Source organism: Salmo trutta, unplaced genomic scaffold (genome assembly GCF_901001165.1).
Source record: "Salmo trutta unplaced genomic scaffold, fSalTru1.1, whole genome shotgun sequence".
NCBI classification, from domain to species: Eukaryota; Metazoa; Chordata; class Actinopteri; order Salmoniformes; family Salmonidae; genus Salmo; species Salmo trutta.
In genome coordinates, this window is record NW_021823350.1 from 1,557,918 (window position 1) to 1,567,854 (window position 9,937).

At 45.7% G+C, this 9,937-nt stretch overlaps 1 non-coding gene across 1 annotated transcript; it reads left to right on the forward strand.

The window, feature by feature from the left end:
* Window positions 1-6,476: 6,476 nt before the first annotated feature.
* On the forward strand, window positions 6,477-6,549 carry trnaa-agc (transfer RNA alanine (anticodon AGC)). The gene has a single exon. It is a non-coding gene; the product is annotated as a tRNA-Ala (tRNA).
* The last annotated feature ends 3,388 nt before the right edge of the window (window positions 6,550-9,937 follow it).

Genomic DNA, 9,937 nt, shown 5'->3' on the forward strand with positions numbered 1-9,937 from the left:
TGTGGTATCACTAAAGCAGATGGATGTCATTAGCCTCTGCTATTGTCTGTAGACGCCTTCCACGAGCCCAGGGTTTTCTCCTTATAGCCCTCTGTACATCCATCCAGACAGAAATCACTGCAACGCTAGTTATCAGTGACTGCAGCGCTAATGTAGTGTATATAAACATCACAAGGGATGAGGAGAAGAGAGAATACAGCTCCATCCATTATGCTATTGTCTCTGTGTGTTTGGGTCTTCTTGCTGTAGCTATGGACATTTAAACATGTGTATGAAACGTTTATATTTTATTTACAATTTTTTGTTAATTGGCTATCAGGTTATATTTTTATTGATGTGTCTTATGTTCTGTGTCGAATGGTTTCTTGGAAATGTGGGGTTTTTGCATGTACATGGACAGAGTGTCCAACTGGGTACCCGAAAGGACGGAATGTTGAGGCTGACAAGGGAAGTCCGATTACGTTACAATCAAAACATCTAACTGTTCTATAGAGAGAGAAAGAAAGAGACACAGACAGAGAGAGAGACAGAGAGAGAGAGAAAGGAAGGAAGAGTGAGAGAGAGAGCTAGATAGAGAGAGAGAGACAAGGAGGGAACTAGATAGAGAGAGCAAGGGAGAGAGAGAGAGAGAGAGAGAAAGGAAGAGTGAGTGAGAGAGAGAGCTAGAGAGAGAGAGATAGAAGGAGGGAGGGAGCTAGATCGAGAGAGAGAGAGAGAGAGAGAGAGAGGGTTTTGCACTGTTGGGGTATGCTAAGCGGTCCAGTCTCCTGATCCATTATCGATAACGCTCTCAGCAACATTTTCCCAGATGGCAGGGCATGGCAGGGCAGTCATACTGCTAGTTGGCATGATGCAGGACAGTAACTGGCAAACTGGCAGATCTGGCATTTTCACTGGAGTTTAGGAGACTTATCATTCCAAATGTGTCCCATTTTCCTGTAGTCAAGCCAGACATCTGTTTATCCCATTTTCTTTTGGACTTTTGTTACAGCTTTAGGTTTTGTGGAGGAAAAAAATAGAAAAGTTGGTCCGATTTAACAGCTGTTGCAGAATTTGGTTGTTTGACCCCGGTGCATCTTTAAAAAATGACAACAATAACCCAGCCACTACTACTCCTATTCTGTATATGATAGCTATTGGTTATTGACTTAAAGATAAATATTTGTTGTAATTATTTAAATGTTCTACTCTAGTCTGTAGGTCTACAGGACAGCTTCAGTAAACCAACATCCTGGGTATTCTGATCAGTCAGAACACAGGACAGCTTCAGTAAAGCAACATCCTGGGTATTCTGATCAGTCAGAACACAGGACAGCTTCAGTAAACCAACATCCTGGGTATTCTGATCAGTCAGAACACAGGACAGCTTCAGTAAACCAACATCCTGGGTATTCTGATCAGTCAGAACACAGGACAGCTTCAGTAAACCAACATCCTGGGTATTCTGATCAGTCAGAACACAGGACAGCTTCAGTAAACCAACATCCTGGGTATTCTGATCAGTCAGAACACAGGACAGCTTCAGTAAACCAACATCCTGGGTATTCTGATCAGTCAGAACACAGGACAGCTTCAGTAAAGCAACATCCTGGGTATTCTGATCAGGCAGAACACAGGACAGCTTCAGTAAACCAACATCCTGGGTATTCTGATCAGTCAGAACACAGGACAGCTTCAGTAAACCAACATCCTGGGTATTCTGATCAGTCAGAACACAGGACAGCTTCAGTAATCCAACATCCTGGGTATTCTGATCAGTCAGAACACAGGACAGCTTCAGTAAACCAACATCCTGGGTATTCTGATCAGTCAGAACACAGGACAGCTTCAGTAAACCAACATCCTGGGTATTCTGATCAGTCAGAACACAGGACAGCTTCAGTAAACCAACATCCTGGGTATTCTGATCAGTCAGAACACAGGACAGCTTCAGTAAACCAACATCCTGGGTATTCTGATCAGTCAGAACACAGGACAGCTTCAGTAAACCAACATCCTGGGTATTCTGATCAGGCAGAACACAGGACAGCTTCAGTAAACCAACATCCTGGGTATTCTGATCAGTCAGAACACAGGACAGCTTCAGTAAACCAACATCCTGGGTATTCTGATCAGTCAGAACACAGGACAGCTTCAGTAAACCAACATCCTGGGTATTCTGATCAGTCAGAACACAGGACAGCTTCAGTAAAGCAACATCCTGGGTATTCTGATCAGGCAGAACACAGGACAGCTTCAGTAAACCAACATCCTGGGTATTCTGATCAGTCAGAACACAGGACAGCTTCAGTAAACCAACATCCTGGGTATTCTGATCAGTCAGAACACAGGACAGCTTCAGTAAACCAACATCCTGGGTATTCTGATCAGTCAGAACACAGGACAGCTTCAGTAATCCAACATCCTGGGTATTCTGATCAGTCAGAACACAGGACAGCTTCAGTAAACCAACATCCTGGGTATTCTGATCAGTCAGAACACAGGACAGCTTCAGTAAACCAACATCCTGGGTATTCTGATCAGTCAGAACACAGGACAGCTTCAGTAAAGCAACATCCTGGGTATTCTGATCAGGCAGAACACAGGACAGCTTCAGTAAACCAACATCCTGGGTATTCTGATCAGTCAGAACACAGGACAGCTTCAGTAAACCAACATCCTGGGTATTCTGATCAGTCAGAACACAGGACAGCTTCAGTAAAGCAACATCCTGGGTATTCTGATCAGGCAGAACACAGGACAGCTTCAGTAAACCAACATCCTGGGTATTCTGATCAGTCAGAACACAGGACAGCTTCAGTAAACCAACATCCTGGGTATTCTGATCAGTCAGAACACAGGACAGCTTCAGTAATCCAACATCCTGGGTATTCTGATCAGTCAGAACACAGGACAGCTTCAGTAAACCAACATCCTGGGTATTCTGATCAGTCAGAACACAGGACAGCTTCAGTAAACCAACATCCTGGGTATTCTGATCAGTCAGAACACAGGACAGCTTCAGTAAACCAACATCCTGGGTATTCTGATCAGTCAGAACACAGGACAGCTTCAGTAAAGCAACATCCTGGGTATTCTGATCAGGCAGAACACAGGACAGCTTCAGTAAACCAACATCCTGGGTATTCTGATCAGTCAGAACACAGGACAGCTTCAGTAAACCAACATCCTGGGTATTCTGATCAGTCAGAACACAGGACAGCTTCAGTAAACCAACATCCTGGGTATTCTGATCAGGCAGAACACAGGACAGCTTCAGTAAACCAACATCCTGGGTATTCTGATCAGTCAGAACACAGGACAGCTTCAGTAAACCAACATCCTGGGTATTCTGATCAGGCAGAACTTGGCTGTAGTGGGTTCATCTGCTCTACAACATCAGCTTATGTTTTGGGGATCTAATAATGGCGTTGTGTCTGAAGGGTGATTGGTGGGTTTTTCCTCGCTACTAGAGCTTCCTTTCACTTCCTGTCACAAAGGTCAAGATGACCGACCTCTCCAGACAGCCCACCCATTGAATTATTCATGACATTGACCATTTTTTGTGTGTGTGTGTATGTGTGTGTGTGTGTGTCAGTGCACACAGTTGTTAGTGTCCCAAATGTCTTCCCTATTCCCTATATAGTGCACTACCCTATGGGCCCTGGTCAGAAGTAGTTCACTATGTAGGGAATAGGGTACCGTTATTCTCTACACTTCATATCATTCATTCATACATCTCATTTAACGAGAGGGGAGCTCCTTCTCCTTGCACCTGTTCAACTATTAATATCACGTCGTTTGGGTCTGAGGCTGACGTTGCTTAACATTCATTATATTCATATGAGGATTAGGGGAGGATTGTTATGATCGTTACCACACCTTGTCAACGGCTAACAGTCAACGTTGGGTTAATATATAACACTCCTGTCCATGCTAGGGGGTTTTTATAGAGAGAAAACAACACTTAGGACAGTAGTCAACATTGACCCAATGGCCAGTGTTTTCATTTCCCTTCCCTTTTTAAGCAAGCAGACAGACACTTTAAAGAGCTGGTTAGGGGTTTTCTCTCCCCCTCATGGCTTCTTTGCTAAAGCGTGATTAAACCACACTCAGGCAGAGTTGCTGTACAAATGGCAGCTTTTATAAGGTCAGCTCTTTTGTGGTGAAACGCTATGTAAATTAGGATCTGCTGTGAAAAAGGGGGGACATTAAACTCAATTCAATTCATTGTCCTCCTTAATGTCATTTTCCATTTTGCTAACGTCGAGTCCTGGATGGACTGTCAGGAAGTATTTCTCAATTGATTTTAATGGCATATCAGCTTGGAAACAGAGGGGGGGAAGGTGGCGTGTGGATACAACCTGGCAAAGCTAAGTGATGATGAAGGTATGTTTATTAAAGTGATAGTTCACCCAAATAAAAATAAATCACACATTGGCTAGCATGTAAAAAGTTAGCATTTGAAACAGTGGTCAGGAAAACAAAACCAAAGCATAGATTGCTGTTATACCTTGTCCATAGACTGATTACAGGGTAAGGAAACCAATATGTCATTTTGTAATTTGATTAGGCTATCCCTTTAAATTCATTTAATTACATCTTTTCATGGCACCTGCATGGTCAGTAATTAAACCAGAGTGTTAAGGGTTAATTGCCCTTCTCACCTCCTCCAACATAAAACTCAAAGAAGGAACATAATATACTATAAATGAATCTATACAGCACTATAAGGTCTCATACATGCTTATAACAAGTAATAATACATTATAGCTGTATGCCCTAAGTGAAATGTCACTTTTGCCTTAAGAGGACTTTTCAGTAGTGTATATTTCATGTTACTGTATATCCCAGTCCTCTAATGTACCTCTGGCCCTAACAACCCAGGCAGAGTTGATATCAAACAGCCTCTATAGTTCAGATTAATGAGGTGGTCCTGTAGGAACTACAGCAGGCTGACATTCACCCACTACAGCTGCTGTGTTCCTACAGACACAGTACACAGGTCAGAACATCTAAGGGGTATTACCTATGAGCCAGTCAGCAACCTCTGAGAGAGAGGGAGGGAGGGGGAGGGAGGGAGGGAGGGAGGGAGAGAGAGAGGGAGAGGGAGAGACAGGGAGAGGGAGAGACAGGGAGAGGGAGGGATGGAGAGAGGGAGAAACGGGGAAGAGAGAGGGGGGAGGGGGAGAGGGAGAGACAGAGAGAGGGAGGGAGAGAGGGAGAAAGGGGGAGAGAGAGTGGGAGAGAGGGGGAGGGAGGGAGGGAGGGAGGGGGAGAGGGAGAGACAGAGAGGGAGGGAGAGAGAGAGGGAGAAACAGGGAAGAGAGAGGGAGAGAGGGGGAGGGAGAGACAGAGAGAGGGAGGGAGAGAGAGAGAGAAAGAGAGAGAAAGAGAGAGACAGAGACAGACAGACAGACAGACAGACAGACAGACAGACAGACAGACAGACAGACAGACAGACAGACAGACAGACAGACAGACAGACAGAGAGAGAGAGAGCGAGAGAGAGAGAGAGAGAGAGGGGGGAGGGAGGGAGGGAGGGAGGGAGGGAGAGGGGAGAGACAGAGATAGGGAGGGAGAAAGGGGGAGAGAGAGAGGGAGAGAGGGGGAGGGAGGGGAGGGGGAGGGAGGGAGGGGGAGAGGGAGAGACAGAGAGAGGGAGAGACAGAGAGAGGGAGAAAAGGGGGAGAGAGAGAGGGAGAGAGGGGGAGACAGAGAGAGGGAGAGACAGAGAGAGGGAGAAAGGGGGAGAGAGAGGGAGAGAGGGGGAGACAGAGAGAGGGAGAGAAGAGGGAGAAGGGGGAGAAGAGGGAGAGAGATAGATAGAGAGGGGCGAAAGGGTGGGAGAGAGGGGGAGACGAGAAAGGGGGAGTGAGGGAGGTAGAGAGAGTTCTACTTGTTTTCCTTCAGAGCAGGCCTGGTCAAAGCGTTTTTATGGTCTAATCTACGGATGGAGACGTCCCAGTCAGATTGAGGAGGGTTGAAGTAACAAAGGAAACCACATCAAGCTTTTATTTACTGTATTGTATGGTACAGTTGTACGGCTGTGGGTGATTCACACATATCTGTTAGTGTCGCCGACCGTATAATCCCGGCAGACACTTATTTGCGGGTGTGTATCCCGTGGTTGGTGCCTTTTGGAACTGCCAATCACAGCCTTGGGTTTTTGCTTTCTCTCTCATTTGTTTGCTTGGCTTCCATTATATAGCTGTCTCATTTTTGCCTTTGGCATGTTAACCTACACTGTGAGATCCTTGTACACAGAAACCAGAGGGTTTACGGCTTGTATGTTTTAAAGAAAAGCAAGAGAGGGGTGGTTGAGGTGAGGGAGGGAGGGAGGGAGGGAGGGAGGGGGGAGGGCTGTCAAAAATAGAGTGAGGGGCTTTGATAAAAACCACTCCAGGTTTCTGGTTACTGCCTTATCAATGGGAAAGAGAGATATATTCCACAGCACTGTTGTTAGTCATTTTGTTGGTTGTCTTTGATTAATTGCCTTCCCTGTAGCTCAGTTGGTAGAGCGTGGTGTTAGCAACACCAGGGTTGTGGGTTCGATTCCCACTGGGGGCCGGCACAGAAAAAAAAAAAAAAAAAATGTATGAAATGTATGCATTCACTACTGTAAGTCACTCTGGATAAGAGCGTCTGCTAAATGACTAAAATGTAAATGTAAAATTAATGTAACATACAAAACGTGTGCTGAATGTATGTGGTTATAATTTCTAAAAAGGATCGTTGTCTGTGTGCACACTTCACATATATAACAAACCAACACTACACATATACTGTATACATATATAACAAACCAACACTACACATATACTGTATACATATATAACAAACCAACACTACACATATACTGTATACATATATAACAAACCAACACTTATTCACATCGATTCCTATTCACGTACACAGATTTACCAGAACCAATTTGACATTTCACCTTAATAATGAAACACATTGATTATAAATCATTTCATTTTCGATGGCCGACTGGGTGGTAATGGCTAGGTGAGAGGGCTACAGCTGGCCAATGAGAACAAGGTCAGTATTATAATGTAGATTGTCACATTATACGGTAGGGTGTGATGGACTGGCTGAGCTTCAGGCTTGAGGAGCCACAGAGTTGAACCTGTAACTTGGCTGATGGACTGGCTGAGCTTCAGGCTTGAGGAGCCACAGAGTTGAACCTGTAACTTGGCTGATGGACTGGCTGAGCTTCAGGCTTGAGGAGCCACAGAGTTGAACCTGTAACTTGGCTGATGGACTGGCTGAGCTTCAGGCTTGAGGAGCCACAGAGTTGAACCAGTAACTTGGCTGATGGACTGGCTGAGCTTCAGGCTTGAGGAGCCACAGAGTTGAACCTGTAACTTGGCTGATGGACTGGCTGAGCTTCAGGCTTGAGGAGCCACAGAGTTGAACCTGTAACTTGGCTGATGGACTGGCTGAGCTTCAGGCTTGAGGAGCCACAGAGCATAACCTGTAACTTGACTGATGGACTGGCTGAGCTTCAGGCTTGAGGAGCCACAGAGCATAACCTGTAACTTGACTGATGGACTGGCTGAGCTTCAGGCTTGAGGAGCCACAGAGCTTAACCTGTAACTTGGCAGGCTAGTCTAACTCTCACACTCTGTCTGAGAAAATGAAAACCACTCTCTGTCACATTCTTTATTTTGTTCTCAACCCCCCCCTCTCTCGATCTCAATCTCTCTCAGTCTCTCTCTCAGTCTCTCTCTCAGTCTCTCCCCCCCTCTCTCTCCCCCCTCCCTCCCTCTCTCTCTCTCTCTATATATATATATCTTTCTCTTTCTGCCTGCCTCTGACTCCCAGCCTCCTAGACAGGTTGCTTTCCTCTGACTCACATTATTCTAACACTCACATGGACTCAATATCTCCTACAAAGTCCTGTTTTAGTTGTGCTAGAATTCCAGATTTCTTACTCTTAGTAAATGAATAACTAAAAAAGTATGAGAAAAGTTATTCAACTATTTTCTATCCAGTGGTCGTATTCCAGTGTGACATCAGTAAACATCAGGCTGAATATAGGTTGGTGTGTTGCTTGGGGAAATGAGTCTAACATGTGTTGAGAGGAAGAGACACACACACACACACACAGACACACAGACACACAGACACACAGACACACAGACACACAGACACACACGCACACGCACACGCACACCACACACACACACACACACACACACACACACACACACACACACACACACACACACACACACACACACACACACACACACACACACACACAGGCCTGCGGAAGAGGCCGGCTCCAGCCAGTCGCTCCTGACTGAAAGACGAAACACACTCACACATCTTGAGTTTGCAAAAAGACCTTCTCGTGTGTGTGTGTGTGTCTTGCTAACGATGAACCTGACAGAAACAAACAAGGATAGAGCTGAATTGCTGAATTCCTTGGCCCTGCTTGCCAGTACATTGTATTACAAACAGAGAAATAATATTGACTGGGACAGGAAAACATTGGGTGTTTATAAAAACAACAACAATCTGATTGAAGTATTTAACAGTTCTTGTGTGCCGTAAACTGTAAACAGAAATATGGATTTTTACATCAAGCCCCTTCTATCCCCCAATACTTAGTCTTCCTCAGTATGAAGAAAACAACCGATTTTATTACAGTTTTAGAAGGACTGAAGAGAGAGGATACATGACGAGCAGGTGGGTCTGACAGAGTTAAGGACTGAAGAGACAGGATATATGACGAGCAGGTGGGTCTGACAGAGTTAAGGACTGAAGAGACAGGATATATGACGAGCAGGACTGAAGCAGGTGGGTCTGACAGAGTTAAGGCTATGACGAGCAGGTGGGTCTGATCAGAGTTAAGGACTGAAGAGACAGGATATATGACGAGCAGGTGGGTCTGACAGAGTTAAGGACTGAAGAGACAGGATATATGACGAGCAGGTGGGTCTGACAGAGTTAAGGACTGAAGAGACAGGATATATGACGAGCAGGGGTGGGTCTGACAGAGTTAAGAAGGACTGAAGAGCCAGGATATATGACGAGCAGGGTGGGTCTGACAGAGTTAAGGACTGAAGAGACAGGATATATGACGAGCAGGTGGGTCTGACAGAGTTAAGGACTGAAGAGACAGGATATATGACGAGCAGGTGGGTCTGACAGAGTTAAGGACTGAAGAGACAGGATATATGACGAGCAGGTGGGTCTGACAGAGTTAAGGACTGAAGAGACAGGATATATGACGAGCAGGTGAGTCTGACAGAGTTAGTCATTTGTGACATCCTAAATGGTACCCTATTCCCTATGTAGTGCACTACAGGCCCTGGTCACAAGTAGTGCACTATGTAGGGAATAGGGTGTCATTTGGGACGTAGACATTGAGAGACCAGGCTGTTCAGCTCCAGCTAGTTAGCATCAGACCAGGATGTTCAGCTCCAGCTAGTTAGCATCAGACCAGGATGTTCAGCTCCAGCTAGTTAGCATCAGACCAGGCTGTTCAGCTCCAGCTAGTTAGCATCAGACCAGGATGTTCAGCTCCACTAGTTAGCATCAGACCAGGCTGTTCAGCTCCAGCTAGTTAGCATCAGACCAGGATGTTCAGCTCCAGCTAGTTAGCATCAGACCAGCTGTTCAGCTCCAGCTAGTTAGCATCAGACCAGGATGTTTCAGCTCCAGCTATTAGCATCAGACCAGGCTGTTCAGCTCCAGCTAGTTAGCATCAGACCAGGCTGTTCAGCTACAGCTAGTTAGCATCAACCAGGCTGTTCAGCTCCAGCTAGTTAGCATCAGACCAGGATGTTCAGCTCCAGCTAGTTAGCATCAGACCAGCTGTTCAGCTCCAGCTAGTTAGCATCAGACCAGGCTGTTCAGCTCCAGCTAGTTGCATCAGACCAGGATGTTCAGCTCCAGCTAGTTAGCATCAGACAGGCTGTTCAGCTCCAGCTAGTTAGCA